Source organism: Rissa tridactyla, chromosome 1, assembly GCF_028500815.1.
Source record: "Rissa tridactyla isolate bRisTri1 chromosome 1, bRisTri1.patW.cur.20221130, whole genome shotgun sequence".
In the NCBI taxonomy this organism is placed as follows: domain Eukaryota; kingdom Metazoa; phylum Chordata; class Aves; order Charadriiformes; family Laridae; genus Rissa; species Rissa tridactyla.
In genome coordinates, this window is record NC_071466.1 from 111358670 (window position 1) to 111382176 (window position 23507).

The 23507-nt window shown below is 39.6% G+C and overlaps 1 protein-coding gene across 8 annotated transcripts in view; it reads left to right on the forward strand.

The window, feature by feature from the left end:
• The window catches only part of NRIP1 (nuclear receptor interacting protein 1), a 130397-nt gene that overhangs the window by 29276 nt on the left and 77614 nt on the right, over positions 1-23507 (forward strand). For all 8 annotated transcript variants that reach the window (XR_008467141.1, XM_054206949.1, XM_054206975.1 and 5 more), the window contains exon 2: positions 2249-2333. The gene's annotated coding sequence lies outside the window, so the exon portion shown is untranslated. The remainder of the gene's footprint in view (positions 1-2248; positions 2334-23507) is intronic.

Genomic DNA, 23507 nt, shown 5'->3' on the forward strand with positions numbered 1-23507 from the left:
CGTTCTTGCCCCAGGAGATTGTCCTGTTGGCATTGTTTGTGTCATCACCTATCCCACTTTCAGCAGCTTATAATATGGAACAAATCAACGTTCAAAAAAACTGTGAGATGTGAAAAGCCAGTGATCCAGCTGTGAAGTTTTTGGGAATAAAATATTATTCTAGAAAAGCTTTTTTTTTTCTTCTCCCCCCTCCCCCCCCTTTTAAAACATTATTGAAGGAATATGTAATTTTCCCCAGAAATAACAAATTCTTTTGTTCTCTCTTCTCTGAACCTTTTGTAGTCACTCGGAACAATGCAGAAAAGGCTGTTTAATCCTGACCTAGAGGAAATCCTGTCTATACATTGAACCTGATGGCAATACAGTGTGAGGTGTTTGTTGTTTGGTTTTTTTTCGCTGCTAGATAGACATCTGTCTTCTCTTGGAAATGGGAATATTTATATAATGCCACTTGTTGTTGGAAAAGATTTTAGCTATATCTGTAGTATAGAGAAGAAATACTGGAATTAACTATTTTTTCTCAAATTAAGGTGACTTGAAAAGGTGATTATAATTTTTTAAAAGTGCTGCTTCCTTCTTCTCTAAGGGACCTGTTGTCCCGTTTTTCCTGTGCTCACAAAAGATTCCCCATCCAGCTTATTTGTCCTTTCAGAGCAATGGGGTTGGGAAGGCTTTGAACTATGTTTGTTACTACCTTTGTCACTATACCTGTCATTTATCTGTTTATTTTTACTGCAATGGTAGCTTTTTTTTCCCTCCTAATTGAATCCAAATGTTGAGGTTTGCTACTGTTTTGTGATGCACACTGGCTTTTTATTTTGTGATGTATATAGGGGAAGGATTTGAAATAGTGTCTGCCTGTAGTATTTCAGTGTATTTACTTATTTTTCATCTTAATTGGATCTGTTGCTTTCGTTGGGTCTTAATGCTGGCAGTAGTACTGCATGCTTCTGTTGTTTCACATACCTCAAAGCTTTGAATGGGTCTTTTTTGGATGATGAGCCGTCTATCAACACTTGCATCTTTTTTTTTTTTTTTTTTTTTTTTTTTTTCTTCCCCCCCTCCATTGCGGCGGTCAGTCAGGTGTTTTCTCTAAGCTGGCTTTAGCCCGAGTGGTTTTGCAGAAGGGGGAAATGCTGAGAGCTGCCCCCAGCGCGCACACTTCCCCCTCTGCCCCTCTCCGCCCTGCCCACCCATAGCCACCCGTGGGGTCCTCTCTGCTGGAGAAATTCTGTGTTTACAAGGCTTCTGTGCACGGGTTTTGTGAGACGAGAAGCTAAAGGTGAAGCAGAGAGGAGAGGAACTCTCCCTCTGCCAAGCAAGAGGAGGGGAAAGTTCAGCCAGACAGGGGAGAAAGTCGGGTTTTTTTGTTTGTTTGTCTGTCTGTCTTTTTTTTAAAACTCATTGTAGTCAAATTTGATTCTGTGCATGCTGCTTGGGTGGTAACTTGGTGACAGAAGATTTAATGTAACCTTTAATAATGAGGCTTGTCACGAGAACAAGGCTGAAATAGTACAAATAACAATGATCTGGGCTAGCTGTGAGTTTGCCTCTTCTAGCAAAAGTACAGTTAGGAGTAATAGGGAAGTGCTGAGAAGAATGTTTAAGGTGGTGCTTGTGATGGATAGCATCTTCTAACTATAACATTAGACAGTATTTAATTCCTAAACATCTTAAAAGCAAATGTTACCGTTTCGACTGATTTAGTATTTTTCTAAGTAATTTTGTGGCATTTAGCATTACGTTCACCAGTTACACCATGCTCTTGTCTTTTCTTTGTGTGTATATATATTTAAATTAATAGGGGCTTTTTTAAAAAAACATGATGTTGACATTTTTAGGTGCAAGTTTGAAGTGTTAAGCTGTAATTGCTAAATAGGAAGGAGGGCTTTCATGCCACAGCTGTTTTTTGAATGAAAGGAAGAAAAAGAGGACCACAGCTTTGAATCGCAGTTGAGCGTTGACGTTGTTCTTGCAGAAATACTATCTGGCTAGACAGCACAAGTCTAGACTACTCAAGTTGTTTATGCTTGTTTTACTGATGGTTCCTTTCTTTCTGGAAATTTTGATTTCTGAAGGTTGGAGCTATGCTTTTCTTCTTAAATAGAAATGTTATTTGCAGTCCTTACTATCCAAAATAGAGCGTGGCTTTCTGTTACACCAACAATAAGAAAGTAGCGAGAGGTTACTGAATGAGGAAAAACTGGTATGCAGAATTTCATGGGGCGATTTCTGCTGTTCTTTTCAGATCAAGCATGGAATTGTTGAGGAAGAAAACTAACGCATCCTTGGACTCCTGAAGGAAGGGCTTCCCTCATGGGACCGCTTTCAAGGTAAAGAATTTGTTTGGGTTATTTACCTTGTCTCTTTGGTTTGGGGTTTCTTCTTTGTCTTGCCAAATCTGTCATACAACTGTCTGCCATGTGTAAATCTTTTAGGATTATAATATGTTTTAAAGTGATAAATTTTCAAGTTAATCCCTCTCCTTCAGTGTAAGACTTCTAGTGTGTGCTGATTAAAGAGAAATGAGTATTTTAGTAGCCTTTGAACTTTCTGTGTGGAATTTGCTGGTAAGTCTTGAAGATTTAGCCTACTTGTTTGGGAGGTAGTTGCTAAATAGAGAAGAACCTGATTTACATGTAATTTCTGAGTGAAAGAGAAGATTAAATAAAACTTACTGTGTTGCAATCTCTTATTTTTTTAAATGAAACGGATCCAAATTGAGCTTCTGTGGCAAGGGACCGTCACAGTAAAATCATTATTAGATATTGCGTTACAGTGGCTTGTAGACATTTAGCACCGCTGTCATTTTGTTTGGATCTGCTCCCTTGGTTCCCATTTCCTAAATCCTATTTTTCTTTGATACTGGGGAATAATTCCCCGAGTGTTGTCCAGTGATTGCTTATGTATATGCACTTTGGTTTGTGAGTAATTTTATTCACTTGAGTAGCCCCACTGTACTCGGTGGGCCTACATGCATGCCTAAGAACTTGAGAATGCTGATGAGCATAAAGAATACAATTTGGGCATGTAATGGTTGACAAGCAGTTGTTGTTTTGTTTCTGGTCTCTCTTAGGACTCATTTGCATTGCCTCCAGTGGCAACTTTTGTGAGCATTAGTAGGGAAGGTCTAGAAGCTGGAGGCAGTCATGCCAAATCCCAGCCTGCAAAACTTGTAGCATATCCGTTGTAATGACACAGATTGCAGATGCAAGGATCTATTTTTCTTTTTTTAATAAATCCATGTGTTGCTTAAGTTCGTTTGGATATAGCATTGGTCTGTGTACTGGAGTTTGACTATCTCCAACACAATAGAATATAACAAAGTGAAATCATTAGAAAATACCTATACTTTTGAAATTGGGGAGATTTGGATTTATCTAGAATCAGTGTTTTGGAAATAAAGGGAAATTGAGATGAAGGATCCATTTTTTTCCCGTGATACTTCCTATCTGACTCCTCAAAAATAGAAGTCTAGTGTTGCTGTAGTGCTTCTTAGCTGTCTGAGCAACTGCATTTGCAGAAAGTTAATCATGTTGCGTGCTGGTCTCAGAATCAGTAAGATAGGCTCTTTGGAATTAAAACATAATTAATTAATTAGCTATTTACAACTTGAGAATTGTTGTGATCAGCAGCAGATTGTCACTTGTACAGCCTTAACAGAATTTAGTAGACAGTGGCTTTTGTGGCAACAAGCTTTTCGAAATGTTTCACATCTTCAAAAAATAATTAAATTTAAAGCTTTGTTTCAAGATTGTCACCTCTGTTTAAAAGCAATTCGATTTAGTCAGAGTTGCAAAAGTGTAAGCTGTAAATAAGGACCTTGCAGCAAGTATTCAGCTCATCAGTAAGGTGGTTTAAGCTAAGAATTTGAGAGAATGTGTGTGTTAGCGTATATGTGGCTTGTAATCCTGATGCAGTTTGCATTCTTTTTTCCATTTCTGACCAACATTACAAAACAGTTATGGGCTATGTCTTGATATTATTATTTTTTTATTGTTGTTGGTTTTTTTTTTTTGGGGGGGGGGGGAGGGGAACAGGTTTGCCTGTTGGTTACAGGCACTAATTGTAGATTACCTGTGTTGGTGTATGAGTTTGCATTGCATACCAGTGTAAATAGCTTTAACGTGGAGTGCAGTGGAGTTTTCTTGGTCAGAGGTTTGGTTTTGTCTCTGGAATTGGATTTCTTGTTTTAAGTTGGATTTCTGGACCATTAGGACGGTCTTTCTCCAGAAGAGTACTGCTTTGCAAACGTAGCTGTTGATCTTGTTGACGCTCTGCAACCTTCGTGAAGTAAGAGATACAAGAGGGGAAGGAAGTCATGCTGCCTAAAGCTGAGCTTACATGAAAGAAAACTCTGTAGCAGCGAGCTAAAATTTATGAATTATGTCCTTATCTTAAGTTCATGCAAGCCTGAGAAACTTCAAAAGATGTAACTCATGAACAGATGCAGATGAGAATTGAAATCTCATAGTAATTGTAACTATGTTGTCAAAAGAACAAGGTGGTGTCTGACTCAGTGTGAGCAAGGTTTGCAGATGCAGCCTTTAATTGAGGAGGAATTGTTCACTGTAAACCAATTACGTCTTATTTTTAATGACAGGTTTTAGAGAAGAGCAAATGAGCGTAGTGTGATCTTGGCTGATAGCATGTGCTTTCTTGTTGGATAAAAACCCAAAAGCCTGAGGATATGAAGTTGCGAACAGCAGTTTCACTTTTTTCCTTTCTCCTCCAAAGAGGAAAAGGTAGTTACGCAAGTGGAAGAAACTTCACTTTTTTGCTGTGAAACTGGTTAGTGTTTGGGTATATTTTGTCTTTGGGAATGAACATAGTGCTTCCATTTTGTCAGCCTAGGAAATCTGGTGAAGGGATCGGTAACTTGCAGGGTGGAGAAACGTCCCTCGTTCTTTCTGTAGTGTGGCATTTAATATTTTACACTAAACTTTTAAGTTTAACATATTTGAACTTGTACTAGATAGGGTTAATAGGCTAGAACAAAAGGTCAAAGCATAAGGCATTAGGCTTAATTAAGGGAGAGCAGGAGTGGCGGGAGTATGTGACAGTTAAATGGGTTTCCCACAGACTAATGTCTGTTACAGTGCAACCATGCCTCAACTTAAGTGGGTTATTTTGTGCAAAGGGCAGCAGTGATTAGCAGTTTGACATGCCAGACGTTTCTGGCCAATCCCATCTGTTTTAGAGGTTAAAAAAGCACACCTTTACGAGCTGATAGATTGATTTGTGTGCCCGTCTGGTAAAGATTACAAGTCCAAGGCCGGTGCTGTAAATGCCAGTTATAGAATATTGTACTTTCCTAGTTGCTCTTTGTTTAAACTGTCAACTGTGGTGTAATGGGGCTAACAGCTATAAAAGTGACCGTGCGATACGAAGAGCGCAGCAGGGCTGCTGCGGCAAGTTGTTTTGAACCCAAAAGGTCTGGGAGAAGCACTTCCTCCTTCGGTAGGTTTGTTTTGAATGGCGGCCCGTAGGCTTTGGTCGTCTTGCGGTGCTTGGCTTGGAAGGGGAACGGAGCTCAATGCGCTCCTGCGTAAGGCTCTCGCCTGTTATAGCAGTCACCGTTCACGTGCTTGCCCAGAGGTTGCTCGCCCAGAGGTTACCTGCCTCAGGACGAGCAGTTTGCCGGTTCCCGGCGCAGTTGGCTGGAGGAGAATATCAGTACTTAAAAGGATTCCGTGTTTATCTTAACGTCATGAAGCTCTCTGTATCCTTCCCCCTCAGTTGCTTAACTGGGATGATACGTGCGTATTCGGTTGTTTTTTTCCTTTGTCGCTGTTGCTCTCTGGATGGGTTTTATTTTTTCTGATTGTATCATGGAGTTGCCTAGTAAGCCTAAAATAAAATAGGCAGCACAATGAGTCTCGACTGTGTTTCTCGTCATCTTTATGACTTTGTAAAGTCAAAGTTACATTACTATTAATATAAGACTATTAATAAATCGTTGATGCAATAAAACTGTTTTTGATAATGTTCAAGGTTCATGCATAGTTGAAGGTGATTATCCTATTTTAAAATCAAGCAGAGGTCAGACGGTATTGTAAGACAACTGACTGTGGCCCAAATGATATGTGATAGCTTCAAGACCAGTGACAGTCTTTCCCACTTTAAATAAATACATTTATTTAATACGAGTTGAATTCAAAATAATGTATTTTACGGTAATGTGCTGATTAACTTCCGTTGTACTTTGTGAAAAGCAGTGAGATAGTTGCGCTCACTTAAAATTAATGCTTAAAGCTCTCATTTTTAAAATACATTGTGTAAGGTTTTCCTATTCTCTGTCTCCTCTCCATTCAAGCAGTGACACTTGTAGCTAAATATAACTGAGAAGTAAAACTGCATGAAATTAACATTTGGCACCTTGCATTTAACATTCCTACATTAAGTTTAAAATAGTTTTTCTCTACTGAAGATAGTAATGGCTTGATATCCATACTATAAAGACTGCTCTACGTACCTGAGCAATTCTTTTGCTGCCACAGCTGTGGCCTGCTCCTGAGGAGACTTACTAATTTGTGATTTATGAGCAGCTTGTTTTCACCTTATCTAACTTTGTAAGAGCCACCTTCGTTTTTCTTTTGTTCTTGTGAAAGTCCCTTCCTTTTACTTCCGTTTGAAACGCCTAGAAATATTTTCAGTGTCCTTTAGGATGAGCAAGGCAGCATCATTATCTTGCAGTTTATTTAGTAACATGGAGCTGAAGTGGGCATATGCAGCATCATGTTCTCTGTGGAATAATATCTATTTAAATGATTTGGATCTAATACATATTTACATGAAAAAACATCTTGCCCTTCTCTGTGGGGAGAGAAGGTGAACAAGTATAAATTTTATAATACTCATTGCTTCTCTTGCACTAAATCATACTTAAATTGCAGAAGGTTGTTGGCTTGAGAGTTGTGTAAAAAGTGCTTGGCTAGTAAAGTGAGGGTGCAGGGAGATTTATCTAATTTAATGCTAAGAAAATGTTGTCAGCTGTAGTGCATTGATATGGGATTGCCTAAATCCAAAAGCTGTAGTTTAGACTTTTGTATATGCATATTTGTAGTATTTTCATGGTTATAATACACAAACTATAATCCTGAAATGATCCATTAGTGCGGTGTGCATATATGCTGTATTTTGGCTAATTTGATTGCTATTGATCATACCTGAGCCATTATCTAATATCTTGGGAATGGGATGGATGCTGTGTCTGCTTTTCTGCTGTTTGAGGGCAGAACATACTTTATCAAGTTTCTTGCAAGAGTGAGTATTATTAAAATATTTATAATTGCTGCTTGAGTATAATTAGCATTTTCTGCTCTAAGCATAGCACAGATTGACTAATAAAGGTTTTCAGGTAGCATACTAGAGATTATATTCAGGACTCGAACACAGGATATTTTCTCCCCATATCTTAAGGATATGGTCTAGCTTTGATGAGAGTGGAACTCTAGGCAATGATTTACTTTTTTGTTTGTTTGTTTTGTTTTTTCCTTTTTATTTGTCTTGGGCTTCTCTCTGAATCTGTGCAGTTCATGAAGTATGGTGATGTGGAATCAGTATGGTGGCTTCTCTTCTACCGTTCCACTTTCATCATTGGATAAATCTCAGCAGAACTACTCAGTGCAGCAGTACTGAATACAACGGGGCCCTATACCAAGTACTCTGTAATTGTCAGTGAATCAGCTGCACTTTTTTTTTTTTGAATATAACTTCCTTTGTATTATGCCTTTCAGTTAGAATATTATAAAATATTTGCATAAAAGATTCATACAACTTTGCCATTAGGCATTAAAAACAATTCTAAAGTGTCCATTGTTTTCCATTTTGAATAGTCTGTTTAAAAAAGAAAAAAAAAAAAAGGGATACACTCAGTCTTTGGTGTTTCAGAGGGTTTGCTTTTTTCATGTAATTGATGAAAAGGTTGGCATCCCTAACCCTTTGCAAACTGGGTAGAAAGGATGCTGTACCATGCTTGTGTAAACTGGCCGACTATGGATTTCTCCTTATTTTAGATTTCCATACTCTTTGACCTTGTAGTCGTTGACTTTGGTCTGGAACAATTTCAAAGTCATGTAAATGAATGTAATTAAGGTATTGCTTATCATCTTGGAGAGTTCACAGAGATGCTTATTGGCTAGAAAGGTTTGTTTACTTAATATGGAAGGTTAATATAAGGTTAAATTTTACTGTGTAAAATGGCTTCATAATGTTTTTATTTAGCAGCTGAAGAAAATAGTGTTTGAAAAGGCAAATAATAATCAAATAATTTTATTTGACCTCCATGTGTTTCCTGTAGCTTGCATTATTGGGAAAATTTATCTTCATTGCATATTATTATTACAGTCTTCCGTTCTCCTTGTTCTACAAAGGGAACCTTTTCAAAATTATTTGTAGGTCTTTGTCTAGGAAAGGAGTTACATTAAGGAAGGAAGTGCAAAAATATTTGACAATAATTGCTATAAGTAGTCCATCTACTTCCACTTGTGTCTTTTTGTTCTCCTTCCCACTTTTTGCCAGAATGGGATTCAGGCTTTGTTCTTTGGTGCTTCTTTTGTCTTTTTTCCTGCTGCTGCCCAAATAAGGTGAAAAAGCAGTGTAAAACAGCAGGGAAGGAACATCAAGTTATTGGTTCCTGCCTTCCGTCTCTCAGGCAGTAGAAAGAAGGGGGCTCAGGCCTCCACTTCCTTGTCTGTACCCCTCAACTGTGTTTGAACATAGTTGTTTTGCTTATCATTTATGGAAAAAACTTCTTGCCTGAGTGTTGTTTTTCTGCTCACTTTGGAGTTTTTGTAGTTACCAAAAAGGTGAGTATGTGACAAGGATCATATTGAAAAAAAAAAAAACAAAAAACAAAAAAACCCAACAAACAAAACCAACCAAAACAAAAAATCTCCAAACAAACCACCAACAAAGCACCAAAAAAACCCCCCAAACCCCTCTTTTACCACACCTTTATCGTTTCCTGCTCACGGCCATTTTCCCAGCCGGAGAAGCAGACGTCCCCGGTGGGTGGTGGTGTCCATGCAAGTGTGTTCTGCCACTCCTGTACGGGGCTGAGTTTGATGGGGAAGGACAAAGCTACCTGAAACTTGGGCTGCACGGCTCCTTCTGGAACCGTTTAGGCAGCAAGGGCTGCTGGCTGTGTTGGCCTTACTTTGCAGTGTACTTGCTTTTATCGTTTCTTTCTCATCTGACAAGAGTAGTATGTGGACTCCTTGCTGTTGAGGTAGTTAACTTCTCCTTGCTAGAACTTTATGTGCTAAACTAACTATGCAACAATGAGAATATCCTTTAAAGGCTGATTAATACAATGAATAGTCTTACCTGACTGTTTCTGGCTTGCGGAGATACCCTATAGCTCCATACCCAAGAGCATCCTTCCTTTCCCGTACTTAAAAGAGCTGAAGGCTTCAGGTTCTAGTCTGTGTTTCCTAAACATGCAGTTAGGACAACAGGTTGATCTTTCTTGAATTCATAATAACGATCATAACTTGAAGTGATCTAAAGGTGCTTTCAGAAGAGAGATGAGCAACATATCTCTTAGATGAGATGCGAGAAGGGTGATCAGAAGCTAAAGTTCAAAACCAGAATATAATGATTTAAAAGGGCGGGGGGTGCATTAGGGAGAAGGAACACCACAGATGAGCATGAAATCCTTCACCTTTGAAATTGGAAGGAATGGTGCTGTTGACTTCAGTAAGGCCAAAATTTCACCTGAATTCCAAGATCATGTGTTAAAGTCCTAGGACTCCCTGAATAATGGAGAAGAGGTGTATAGTTATTGGGGTGGAAAGGCAAAAACAGTTGGAAAATGTCCCTTGTCTATTACTTCAGTCCGTATTTATGGGAAATAAGAGAAGAATCTATGCACCTTTGTCATTCACTTTTGCTTAGCTAACGTATGAAGAGCGTATCTGCTGCGAGCCGCTCAGCAGTGGCCACGTAAGAGTTTCTTGAAGAAAAATTTCCTCTTGCCGCTGGAGGTCAAGATGATTTCTCAAGAATCAGTCCTGGTCCTCTCAAGTTACTGGTGTCTAATTCTCTGCTACCTTAAGTTTTATCCTGCTACAAAATAAATGCAAAAGGAATGTTAATAAACCGTGCTGATAGCATTCTGTAACCTCTTTGCACTCCCTCACGTAGGTTTAACTGTTGAGATGAAAAGATAACGAGGTTGTGCAGAATCGCATTTACTGTTTACTGAACTCTGGTTTGTCTTTGGCTTGCAATATCAAGAACGAAAGTTTGATCGTGTCTTTTGGATATATGGCTCTTCAACACAGCTGTCTTCAGTGCTTGCTCTCAAACTCTGTCTTTTTGTGTGTGTGTGGTTTGTTTTTTTTTGTTAAGCTAGTTTGTTGTATGCCCAAGGCTATCTCAGCATGCATATGACTGAACTGGTTTTTGATCTGAAATGCATAAAAGGTTGTGTTCTCAAACTTTATCCTCTGGACCGCAAGTTATATCACTAGTCATTTTCTACTGTGAATTTCCTTAATGGAAAAAGGGTCCATTCAATGTGCTCTTTGGGCTTTCCAGGAGATTGCACTTTTGCGTTACCCTGCTCTGGTTTTGTTTTCAAAGTATTCTAACATGCAGTAGAGGAGATGAACAGTATTTGGACATGACTTTTGGGGTAATACTGGGTGGGTATTTTGGGCTACAGTACTGTATGGTTCCTCTAGCTCTTATGCCTTCAGAGCCTTGTCAGGCAAATACCAGCTGTATTTTTTCCCTGCGAATCTGAACTTAAGCACTAAAGCAGGTCTTATAATATCCTCTTTGTGCTGATGATCACGGTATTTGTGTGGCTCCTACCTTATGACTGTTGTTATTTTTTTGAGGAAAATTGCGCATGCTTCACAAGAAACAATCAAATTTCCTCTGTTGCAGCCTTTTGGGGATACTGTAGGCCATTGCTGTTCTGCTACTTAAGTAGATTTAGAGCCTCAGATATCAGTTACTCATTTGGATAATGGATTGTATGAATTTAACATATAAGCATGCTCGTCTCTTTTCTTGTCCTCCTTAAAGGTCACTGTACAGGAGGGAAAGTTGAGTCATGGGCTATAAACACTTGTAGACCTGCTATCTGATCTAATTCTTGTTAGCTTATTGCTTGGTGCTGTGGCAGGTGGACTTTGTCAGGTTTATCCATGGCGGTTCTGCTGACCTTAGTGACCTGCCCCATTCCTCTGCAGAAGGTCCCTTCCCTGTGGTGGAATGGCCAAAGTCAGGGTGTGTTGTCTCCTCACCTGCTGCCCTTCCTTGCTGAGCAAAGAGCCGCTTGGAAATGCAGCAGTTCCACGTGCATCATACAGTTATTCCTGTGGAAAACTTACTTTCTTTTAAATAATTAAAAAAATAATTAAATAATTTTAAATAAAATAATTTTAAAAAAAATTTAAATAATTAAAAAAAAAAACCAAAAACAAACCCAAACAACACCTTTGCCCACATGGAGATCAGCTGCAGGATTCAGAGAACTCTGACAAGGTGCCCTGGATTGTAGAAATAGCAGTGGTTGTTTGAATAATTCAGGAAAGTAATGTAAAATACTGAAAAATTCCTGAATGCTGCAGTTACAGTGCTTCAGTATCAAAACTGCAGGCACGAGAAATGCTGTTGGAAGGGGTATGACAACGGGTGTATTAGAGCTGGTGATACTAGGAACATCAGATACGCTTCCCGAACAGCTATCGTGCCATCCTGGGGATGAAGCACGTAGTGTGGGGGCAGCTTTATAGGTGTTGAGTATTTTGGATTTGGTGGTGGTGGGGATTGTGGTAGGTTTTTTTTTTTTTTGCTGTTGTTTTTTTTTTTTTTAACAATCCTAGCTTATATTCCATATTTAAAACCTCTTCTCAAATGACCTCATACCTTCTCATTAGGAAGAATTAGGGCAGAGGACCACCTTATGACATATTTAAAATTGTAGTGATGAAGCTTGCTTGCATAAATTTTAGGAAAAAAAAAAAAAAAGTAGTGATAGAAGTCCTGGGGAGGGGGTGAGTTGTGATTGTGTTGTATGCTTTCATATTTTTCTGGTGAATGAGTGCCTTACTCTTTCTGGGTGAAACAGGTCTCGCTCAGATGGATCAAATGTGAAATTTCTAAATGAGTCACTTCTAAAAACCCTTTCTGCAAAAATGATATTTGGAGGCTTCTTGTGATTTGAAGAGTACAAACAATATAGTGCTCTTCAGATGTAATAAATAAAAATGAGTTGGAGAAACAGATACATGGTTACCTTTCAGCCTGCATAAATAGCCTTACTAATTAAGGTAGGGGCAGATATCCCTATGATTTTCTCTTTTGATTTAATCACTAGACTATGTAAACAAATATGTAAACACAAACATATTCGTAACCTGACTTTTCTGAATTCTGACTCCCCATACGCGTAGTAATGGTGTGTTCCAGCACTGTATTCTTGTATGTGTTATTTACAAGTGAGTCACTTAAGATATGTAGAAATAACTGATAATTACTAAAATGGGATTAGAGGAGAAGAAAAAGGTATAGTATCTTCTGTATACTTCTGTTAGCTCTCTTTGGCTACCGTGTGTTCTATTTAGTCTTTGCAGATTACTTGTGTGTAATGTGTGCATAAACCATGTTCTTCTGGAAATGTGTAAGTGGTTTACATTGTGTTGTTCAGTGACCATGGTACAACCAGGAGGCTTGTCTCCCATTGGATTTGACCAGCACTAAATATTTTGATACGCTGTGGTGTATGTGCATTGCTTCCCCTCAGTTTACAAGTACGGTGAAGTACAGTACAAGTACTGTAAAGTTACAAGTGCGGTTTGCCAGTCCTTGGGGCTACATGCATACGTAATCTAAGCCTGAACAAATCTCAGCTACCGTTTTGAAGTTATTTGAAGACCTCTGTTTAAGGTGAACATATTTTATTTAAATATTTTTGTCTTAGAGGAGCTAAATATACTGGAAAACATTTTTTTTTTTATTTTTAAAAAATAAATCAGTCTTTTTGTGCCTAAGTGATAATACTCACTTACATGTCCCCCCTTCACATGTGTGAGAGAAATGTGGTAATTCATGTGTTAGTACAATCTATGGCATTTATTTGCGGGCACCATCAGTAGGCATACCGGTGGAGCAAAGTGATTGGAAGCAAAGATGCAAAGAGGAATTTGGCCTGCCTTAAGCGTATGTAGAGAAGAAGGTACCTGAGCTGTCCTAGTCCAGTGGTAGAACCCAGTATTTTTCTGTTCCATCTGAATGTACAGAAGAGTGCGGATGGATAAATGGGAGAAGGAGTGAGTTGGCTCTAGCAGTGGGCATTCTTTAGAGATGTTTAAAAAAAAAAACCAAACATCCTTAGCTCCTCGGAAAGCCTCCTAATGCGGTACACATTCTGCAGTACAGAATGTAGTAGAGATGTGGAGGCTTGCTAGTCCTAAATATTTGAAACTCGGAGAACATAATACTTGTGTCACTGGAACTACCGCTTGTTGCAGAGTTAAGGATATCGCCACGATTCGGCACCTTAACTTCTGTGTGACTTGTTTGATTCTTTGTCTCTCGGCAAGTGAGGAAAGTATTCATAAAATGAATCGGTTATTTAGCAGTGTGTGCAGATGATAAGAATTTTGAATAATCCGTTTGGGCTAGGGTGAATATCCTTTAATTTTACAACTTGTTAAGCAGTTGAGAGGCAAGAGCACCCCCTTTTTTTGTACTTTATTTATGTAATCATTGCATTAATAGCTTTAAAATGTGTTTTAGAAAAACATGTTATAAATATATATTGAGCCTGGTAGCCAGTCTAGGGGATGACCTCTCGCAAGTGGAAAACTGGCAAAATGTGATGTGTAACCAAAAAACACATCGTAGTTCTAGGCTGCAAAATGAAGGAATGGATCCATGCTGTACCTCCCAGCCAGGAGAGGGGCTTTAACATCCATCAGTGGCTGCTTGCATTTTGGTCCGCAGGTATTGCTCATTGCTTAGCTGATGTAAAATAGCTGGTTTAATTCCTCCCCCCACCTCCTTTTAACCATTACAGTTTGGTTTGGTGTGTGTTATTTTGTTTTGTTTTTTTTTTTTTTTTTTTTTTCCCCTGCTGTTTGCAAGAGGAATGGGAATAGCTGGCTTAGTCTAAAGCAACTTACTTCTTCCTCAAATAGCGCGCACTGTCACCACTGGTTGTCTGAAGCATTTCTTTCCTTTCAAAAGATGTGTGTGTTGGATAGACAACAGGTCTATACGACAGGTGCAAGATCCTTCTAAATAAAAAAAATATAAACAGACTTTGGTTAAAATTGTCGCATTTGTGAGCTGTATCAGACATAGCTAAAGTTGTGGAAGTTGAATTATATCTTGTAAAGAGAAAACTGCTGGAAGGTTTAGTTGTATATTTATACTGTGAAGTCTGTGGTGGGTTTGTTCTGTTACAGAAGTACTGTCAAACCTAAGCCTGGGCTGGCTAGCTGACAAATGCAGGCAGGTATGCTTATGTATTCTATTTTCTATAAAGTTTGGGGAAACAGTGCTGTTTCTTTCTCCTTTTAAGCATTGCAGCATTAAATTAGATGGCTTTCTGTCACCTACTGTGACAGAAAGTACATATAATAGTATGCGTGCTGTAAGAAGTTATGGGTCTTGGCCTGTAAGTGTCGTGCCCTGTTCTCATATACATGGGTGAATATCACCATTTTGGTGTTTCTGCTCTTATTGGGAAAGAGGTGGGATGCAAACCTGTGGCAGGCTGACTTCCACGTCCTTTCTGCCGCCAGTAGCAGAACAGACAGGCTCAACAGGGATATCTGGGCAGAGAAAGGGGAAAAAGTATCCAGATTCGAGTTTAAAAATTAATCTAGGAAGGACACTCTAAAAATAGATTAGAGCATGTGAACATATATCTGTGAGAAAGAGAACATAAAAGATTTTGGTCCTAAAAGAGGCTTTTTAAAGGAATAGCTGTATGCATCTCTTTCAATATGCCAAATTACGCATTTCTGATGCTTAAAAATATTTATTTCTCTGAGGGAAGCCTGTCTCTATTTGCTTTTACTGCTTGCCGTTCTTGTAAGCTTCATTACTGAGTATGAGAGAACATCAGACTAAAATGGAACACACCCAAAGTTAGGGGAAATAGCCTAATGCCTGCAGAAAGTGAGCTTTTTTTTTTTTTTAGAGGTAAAGGCTGAGTTTGTGATCAAACAGTTAACACTCTCTTTTAATATACTAACTAACATTTATTTTAGTTGTTCCTTTTAATAGCTATATTGCGGTAAATGTGTCTTTTCCAAGGAGGACCTTTTCCAAGTCGGTCCTTTCGCCGTACTGTGCACTGATTCCAGGGGGAGCTCAACATGAAAATTGCAGAAACTGCAGGGTCTCCTGTGAACTAACTGGTGGTTTGGTTGTTGTAGTTTACTTTTGCTGGAAGGAGCAGGTTATATCCAAGGAAAACGTGACTCTCCCCACCACCACCATCCCCCTCCCCCAAGTCTAACTGTGTTTTTTGTTTCCTATGCTAATGATTGTTTTGTAATACAGGAGCACAGAAATTGTAGCTGGAAATAGTACTTCGCTGTGTTTTGGAGTGTACACACTAAACCAGAGTAAGAATGGGGTTGTTAAAATTTTACAGGTGCAGGACCAAAACATGAGGACTTAAGTTGGCCTGAGCATCCAGAAGGGAGGTCTGTGGCAAGGGTATTCCCCATCTCAGAACTCTGCAGGCTTCTGCCAGCATTCCTGGGTGGATTTTGAGTCTAGCACTGACAAAACACCTGGCTGTAGTTGCATGGAGGCATTATTTAACAACAGAGTACAATAGAATATAAGAAAAGATGCTGTTGTAACATAAGCAAGGATGGCAACATCTTCCTAGTGGTGCACTGCATTAGACCAGCCTGTGGATTAGTCAGGAACAAAACTAAGACCAGGGCAGACAACAGGTAACCCTTTCACCAGGCATAGTCGTCATTCAGAAACAAACAGAATAAATATCCTTATTTTGGCTTTCATCTTTTTCTCTCCTTTGCTAGACTTAGAGATTAGAAGGCAGCAAGAACCTGACCTGTGCTTTAGTTTAAGGAATTGAAGTACTTCTCTTACTTGACCTCTTAATACAGAGGCAAATGCTCCCTTACCCGTATATGTGGTCGATGCACTTGGGATTCAAAGTTGTTATTGATGGGAGTTGTCTAACCTCTGCTAATCAATTTTATTTTTAATTCAGTGTCAAATAATGTGAAATTTTTGCTTGCACAGAAGGGTGACATTGCATATGTGAAGGAAAGCTTGGAAATATTCACTTAATTAGGTATGGAAATACGCTATAAAGACCAAGTACACAGACGGATATTACAGCTCGGTTTCACTGAGCAGGGAAGTCCTACCCCTGGCCCATCAGTCCTGCCACTTCACCGGTACGGGCACAGATAGTGGCATTGCTCTGCTGGGAGCAGTTTAAGGAGGTGCAATTATTTGTCCTATTAAAAATATAAGTGTGTCTGCTGTCTTCATTACCAGAGCCAGCTTACTGCAGGATCAGGAAAGAGAGTGACTGGAAGTGATGATTTATTTATTTATTTATTTTGTTTTATCACCTGAGCCTATGGGCAGATGATCAAGAACAGCAGCAAGAGATGCATAACCAAAATGCGAGTTACGTATGTTATGCGATTCTCTGAACAGGAGTATTTCTATCCAAGAGACTGTATTAGTGTTGGAAGTTTTCTGTTTGTTTTTTTGTGCATCCCCCCCTGCATTTTGTCCTGGTTTTTCCATGGCACTGGCAATGCACTTCTCCAAAGTAAAGAAAAAACATAATCAGATGTTGAAGTAGAGGATGTTTTTTGAGTCAGGCTTATGAGATATTCTACTACTCTAGTTTTGCTAAAGGAAATTTTATTAAATTGAAAGTCTGACTCATACGTGTTACATTCTTTCATCGTAAAATGCAGTTGTGTACTATAGTTAATAAGTGACCATTCTAGCCTAGTGTTTTATGAAAAGGCACCTATTACCACAGTAACTTCTGAATGCATTGGATGGTCTAAACTAATGTAAACAAACAAACAAAAAAATCAACAAACCCCTCTGAATTTATGAAGACCACTCATTTCCTGTAGGTTTTGTAATAATAGGTGAAGAGGACAGGCCTTAAGTTACCTACAAGTTTGCTTACAGGATAAAAAAAAAAGTGGAATAAATTTAGGAAACTGCCATTACAACAAACAAGCCATTCTGTCATCCAGAAGTACACTGTAGGCAGAAATAGTAGGTATACATGAAAATGTTAATATAACTTGGATTAAAAAGGCCTCTATCACAAGAAGCAGATCAAGTTTCGTAAGTTCAGATTGATGAGACTTTTCTGACTCAGGAACATGAAAACATTCTTAGCTAATAGCCCAACTGAATTAACAGTAAGTAGGCAAAATGGAATTATGCTCTTTAGTTTACCACTTTATAGGTTTTGTGTTTAAAAAAAAAAAGTAACTTTTTTCTAATATTAGAGTGTATCAATTTATTTAATAGCTTAGAAAACATACGCTGTTTTAACTAAAGTAATGTTCTTAAGGAGGTATGGCAAAAGCAAGAAGTGTCTGTTTTTCAAGTAGTCTCTACTCTCTACAGGAGTTAATTCCATATATGTTAAATTTGTCTAGAAGTGCTGATAGCACATTCATAGAAAAGTGCTTTGAAAGACTGGAGCTTCTCTCCTCCTAAAAAAAAAAAAGGCATTTTGTTTTTTAAAACCCTAACATGTTATGAACAACTCATTGTAGAATCAAAATGAGATAAACATCTCTTAAATGCTCTCCTCCTGTTTTTTTTTTTTCATGTGGGTATGGTGTAGAGGCATCACTTAAAGCAGTGAGAGAGATGAGTGTAGGGGGCTCTAGGATTAGATTGCGCTAAACTAGGAAATCTGTGAGCAGATATGGGCGCTTCCAAAGAGGTGCCTCACAAAGGGAGGTGTGGAGTTGTGCGCGTTGCAGTTTCAGTATTGCATTGCGTGTTCAGCCCAAATGCACTGAATTGAAGAAGCCCTTTCCACCTTCCTCCTTTTTAGCCATTTTAAGGGGCCCTGACTAGTCCTAGCGATGCAGAAAGACAGTTCCAGGCTGTGCAAATGCTGAGTGAAACCTTGGCTGGTTCCCCTCTCGACGGCTGGGATGTAGCTGGCTGCCACACGTAACAGGGCAAAGGCACCGAGTTCTGCAGTTCTGGAGGCATCTTTCCTTCAACATAGACATTGGACTTGCTGGTTGGTATTCTTGGTTCCTGCCATCAATCCTTAATCTGTGCAGCCGTTGTCTGCACCAGGGATTTGCGTACGTAATACCTGTTCAATACAAAGTGGTCCAGAGCTTTGCTCGGAAGGCTGGAGGAGTCCTGTCACAAAGTATTGATGTCCTTATACGAATGAAAGAGCAGAAAAGGCATGACTGGTTATTTCCAAATCAAAAAAGCCTCTTGCAAAGTATTAATAGGGTATCAACACTTTGTTGACTGCAAATATAAAAACATAGACTATCTCAACTTGGAAGAGATCCATAAGGATCATTGAGTCCACCTCCCTGCTCCTTGCAGGACTACCTAAAACTATACCATGTGATGAAGAGTGTTGTCCAGATGCTCCTTGAACTATGACGGTCTTGATGCCATCACCACTTCCCTGGAGATCCTGTTCCAGTGGCCGACCACGCTTTTTGTGAGGAACCCTTTCCCAGTGTCCAAATAGGTAAACGAAAGACCTGCTCTAGTTTGTAATCGCTGGGAGATCGACCAGGATTTCTCCCGGTAATAGAGGCAGACTGTGGTGCTTCCCGTTGGCTCACGTTGAGAAATGCTGCTTAGTTTTTACTACGAGTACTTATAGGGTTAGTTTTGACTGTTGACATATTTGAACATTTTATGCCTTACCTGGGTCTGGAACAGTATGCGCTGTATAGACAGGAAGAAAGTGTACGTTTTAAGGCATTATGTTTTAGGTTGTTTTTTTCATTATGTTTGTTTGGATTGGGTGTGTGTTTGTGGTCGGTTGGTTGTTTGGTGGGGGTTTTTTTTGGTTTTTTTGTTTTTTTTAAATGACACTGGCTAGATTTTTAGGAAATGATTCTTGACACAATTTCACATTTGGCCCAAAATTGTCGTTCAGGAAGCTTGGACAAAGAGTTAGGTATCTTTACTGACTAAAGAGATTGTATTTTTTCTGGAGGGGAGGGGAGAGGGGAGTATTTTTGTGTCGTCATTGGACTAACTGAGCTGTCAATGGTCAACAGTATTGCACATGCTGTAATTGCCAAATAGTTGTCTTGACTGATAAATTACTACTTCCAAATATTGTTCTTTCTTTGAAAAGTATATTTTGACACCTGTATTCTTAAACTTTCGAATAAAGTAATACAAATATTGTTGGACTTGCTGTAGACTTTTTTGGTTTTCCAGCTGTGTTTGGGTCTACATGTAACTATTGGGTTGTATGCTGAATATTAGCCCAGGGTCTGTTGCTTCAGGTATTGTATTACAGCACTGTAAAGAAGTTTTATAACAATACAAATGGGCACTTAACCCATATTGGGTTTGCAGGAAACTTCAGAAATTACAGTCAGACTCTATAATAAAATTACTTTTTTTTTTTCTGGCACTTGGGCATTTAAAAAGCATTAAGATTCAGCAGTGCTTAAATGCAAAGGAAAATATTGATTACAATTTGGAAACCTGCTATGAGTTGTGGAGTATAACTATATATTTTCATCGCTTACTCTTTAAAAATTAATCTGTTCCTTTTATGTCTGTTGTATAAAAGGCCGTGTTGTTCAAGCTGTGTGGATAGGTAAGATGAGCCCCTGGTTGTTTTCTGTTTCAGTTGTAGCTTTGGAAAATATATTAATTGCAAGGGCTTGTGGAGTTGCCTCTTCTTTACATGAACTCATCATGTACCTTAAACCTTTTTTCATCTACTGTAAGTAACATTTTGAAATTAGCAGAATATGTGGAAGGAGATACCCTTCAACATGAGCAGTGGTTCCAGAATCGGACCTTCTTGGCATTGGCGATAGTGACAACTCTGGGATTGAAAATGTGAATTTGAATTCTGTCTTTCTTGTTTGCATTAGTAAGGTGCATTCTCAAAATTACTACTGTTCCTAATAGATCACCTTCCCTTGGTGGCGGGGGGGGGGAATCATCTGAGGTCTTTGGTATCAGATCAATGTTTCAGGTTTTTAAATCCTTTATTCTGGTCTTTGCCTCATCAACAGTGATAGCTTTGAGTACTTTGTTACTGTGTGGTGTGTGTCTGTCCATCCCCTCCCAAAAACTCATGTAGGTTACTTTGTGGCTCTCATTGGAGTTCAGATCCATCTCGCTACTGCTTTCTCTTTCTCCAGGTTCTTCCTTAGCGCTGTTACCTACTTTGCCTTCAAAAAAATCATCCTGCAGTCATTTTTATTTTATGTAGTAGTCCAACAGAATTGCATTTTCTGTTTAAAAAACAGAAAAGGAAAAAAAAAAAGGCGATCCTTTTCTTTGGGAGTGTGGTTGGGGTGGGTTTTTGGGTGTTTTTTTTTTTCTTTGGTTTGGTGATTTTTTTTTTTTTTTTTTTAAATTCTGTTTTCATTCAGCACTCTCATGCGTGGTGGTGTAAAGCACCACCGGACTTCTCCGGATAAATGAGAGTCATCCAGTCTTGTGCTCTTGTCAACAAAAAGATGACTTGCTTTTCCAGGTCATCTTTCCAGTTGGACATTGCATGTTCTTTGCCTTTGGAGTATGTAGAGATAAAAGTAGCAGCACTGAAGGCACTAGTTTACTGGTAACTGGAGTGTTTCATCTGTCCTTTTATACGTGTTTTGTAATTTGCTTTTTTTCCTGAGGTATGTGCAGCCAGCAGTCTCCCAGCCTTCTGCATCAGGAGACAGGAGAGCGGACTTCAGGGGGTTCCATGTCATGGAGGCAGTCTGACTTGGTGACCTCTGCGTGAGGCTGGAGGCCAGCCTGTTCTCCAGGCGGCTGCACTCCATCAGTGCTATGAAGCTTCGGTTTGAGAAGCAGGCAGCTGCCTGTGCAGAGAGGGCATGGGTGGTAAGAACATGCTCGGGCAGTTCTTCAACAGCTGCCTTGGCTTCCTTCTGGCTTCTGGGTACAGTTCAAGGTTTTGGCCTTGATTGCTTTTAAGCCTAACATGACTTGAGCTCTGGCTGAGTGGCTGCCTGCTTTTTTGATCCAACATAGCAATTAATGTCAACCAGGATACTTGACCTAGATCATCCTAGTTTTTAATGTCAAGTACCCATTGGCAGGAAGTTCTTCAAGAAGGACTTCTGACGGTGGAATGCGCTCCCAACCTGGTTCGGTGGAGTCAGCTTGCAGAGCGGGCGCTGCGCCAGGCCGATCTTATTTCTTTGCCTATGGAGATGAGGAATTGTTCAGTGCTTCTCCTGTTCTCCTTTGCCCCTGAAAAAAAGGCAGGTTAATGTTGGCTTATAATCAGTACACTAAGATCTTCCACTTCAGCCACGTGGGAAGACAAGTGAAGTACATTTTAAAGAAAAAATAGCATACGTGCCTTTATACATAAAAGGGCTTTTTTCCTGAGAGAATTTAATTGAACGTTTTGCATGAAATGAAAGCAAAAGACATTTTCTCACAGAGACCAGTTTGAAAGTATGGCAAGTTAAATTTAGATAAGTGCTGTTTTCTTTCAGCTTTGTGGAAGACTCTACAGTTCACTGCCAGGCACAGAGAGCTTCCTTCCTGCTGGGAAGGGAGATTTGTCAGACCATTAAAACCATTGCCAAGTTCTTCAAGCTTAAAGTACCCTCCCTAAGCCTCGCAGATGAACAGATGCTAATAGGGCCTGCTTTATCCCCCAAGAAGGTGTTTGATGCCTTTTTTTCCTAGCCGTGCTGTTTCTGATGAAGTTGGTCATTTCAGTGAAAAAAATAAAAAAATGCTCAGGAGCAAGAGTAGTTTTGAAAAGGAAGGGTTCTGTCTCTAGTGCTGCATGACTACTGCACACCAAAGCTGGAGTGAACTGCTGGAATATAAATACAGTCATAACTTTGGCCTGGAAAAACTCTGTTCTTTGACAACTGCTGTGAGATGTCTGAACGTTTATTGGCAAATGCCCAACAGCTAACAAAGATGACTGTGGTTATAGAAGGATATAACCTTGTCAATCCCAAGCACAAATACAGGCTGGGTGGAGAATGCATTAAGAGCAGCCCTGCTGAGAAGGGCTTGGGGGTGTTGGTGGATGAGAAGCTCAACATGAGCTGACAATGTGCGAACGCAGTCCGGAAAGCCAACCGCATCCTGGGCCGCATCAAAAGAAGCTTGGCCAGCAGGTCGAGGGAGGCGATTCTACCCCTCTACTCCGCTCTCGTGAGACCCCACCTGGAGTACTGTGTCCAGCTCTGGAGTCCTCAACACAAGAAGGACATGGACCTGTTGGAGAGAGTTCAGAGGAGGGCCACAAAGATGATCAGAGGGCTGGAACACCTCTGCTATGAGGACAGGCTGAGAGAGTTGGGGTTGTTCAGCTTGGAGAAGAGAAGGCTCTGGGGAGACCTTATAGCAGCCTTCCAGTGCCTAAGGGGGCCTACAGGAAGGAGAGGGAGGGACTCTTTATCAGGGAGCATAATGATAGAACAAGGGGTAATGGTTTTAAACTGAAAGAGGGTAGATTTAGATTGGATATTAGGAAGAAACTCTTTACTGTGAGGGCAGTGAGACACTGAAACAGATTGCCCAGGGAAGCTGTTGTTCCAGGGATGCCCCATCCCTGGAAGTGTTCAAGGCCGGGTTGGATGGGGCTGTGAGTAAACCTGGAAGGTGTCGCTGTCCATGGCAGGGTGTTGGAACTAGATGATCTTGAAGGTCCCTTCCAACTCTAACCATTCTATGATATGATGGAGGAAGAGGGGAGATAAATTTGACCTAAAGCCCTAAACCGTAGTTCAGGGAGCCTGGACCAGTTTTTGACAGTACAGCTGCGTCATGCTTGTCTTTGTCCAGGTGAGAGACTGCCTGGTCCTACAGGCTGAGGGAGTTCAGCTTGCGTGTCTGCTTTGGACCGGATAGAAAAAGTCTAACTGCCTCCCTTTCCTGAACACGTTTTAAACCTTTTCCAGTCAGTCTGGCTTCTGGAGAGCTTTGGGAACAGTTTAGGAGAGGAATTAGAGAGATTAGAAATAAGGAAAAAAGTTACTTTTTTTTTTTTTAAAAGGTTAGGGAATAAAACAGAAGTAGAGTCAGAGAACTCGAGAATATTTATAATTTTGGTTCTTGACTATCCAATAAAAATGAGGACTCTAAGGAAAAATAAGAGGTAACAGAGAAGATAAACCTGATCAGGTGTCTTCATTCAAAGTCAACTGAAGATTGAAGGTTTCAGCAGATTTTGGATAATATTTTTTTTTTTAAATACTGTAGAACAAAAGAAAAAAGGCTTAAGAAATGGAAAACTTAAAGGAAATAAACTAGAAGAAAATATATAGGTCACACCT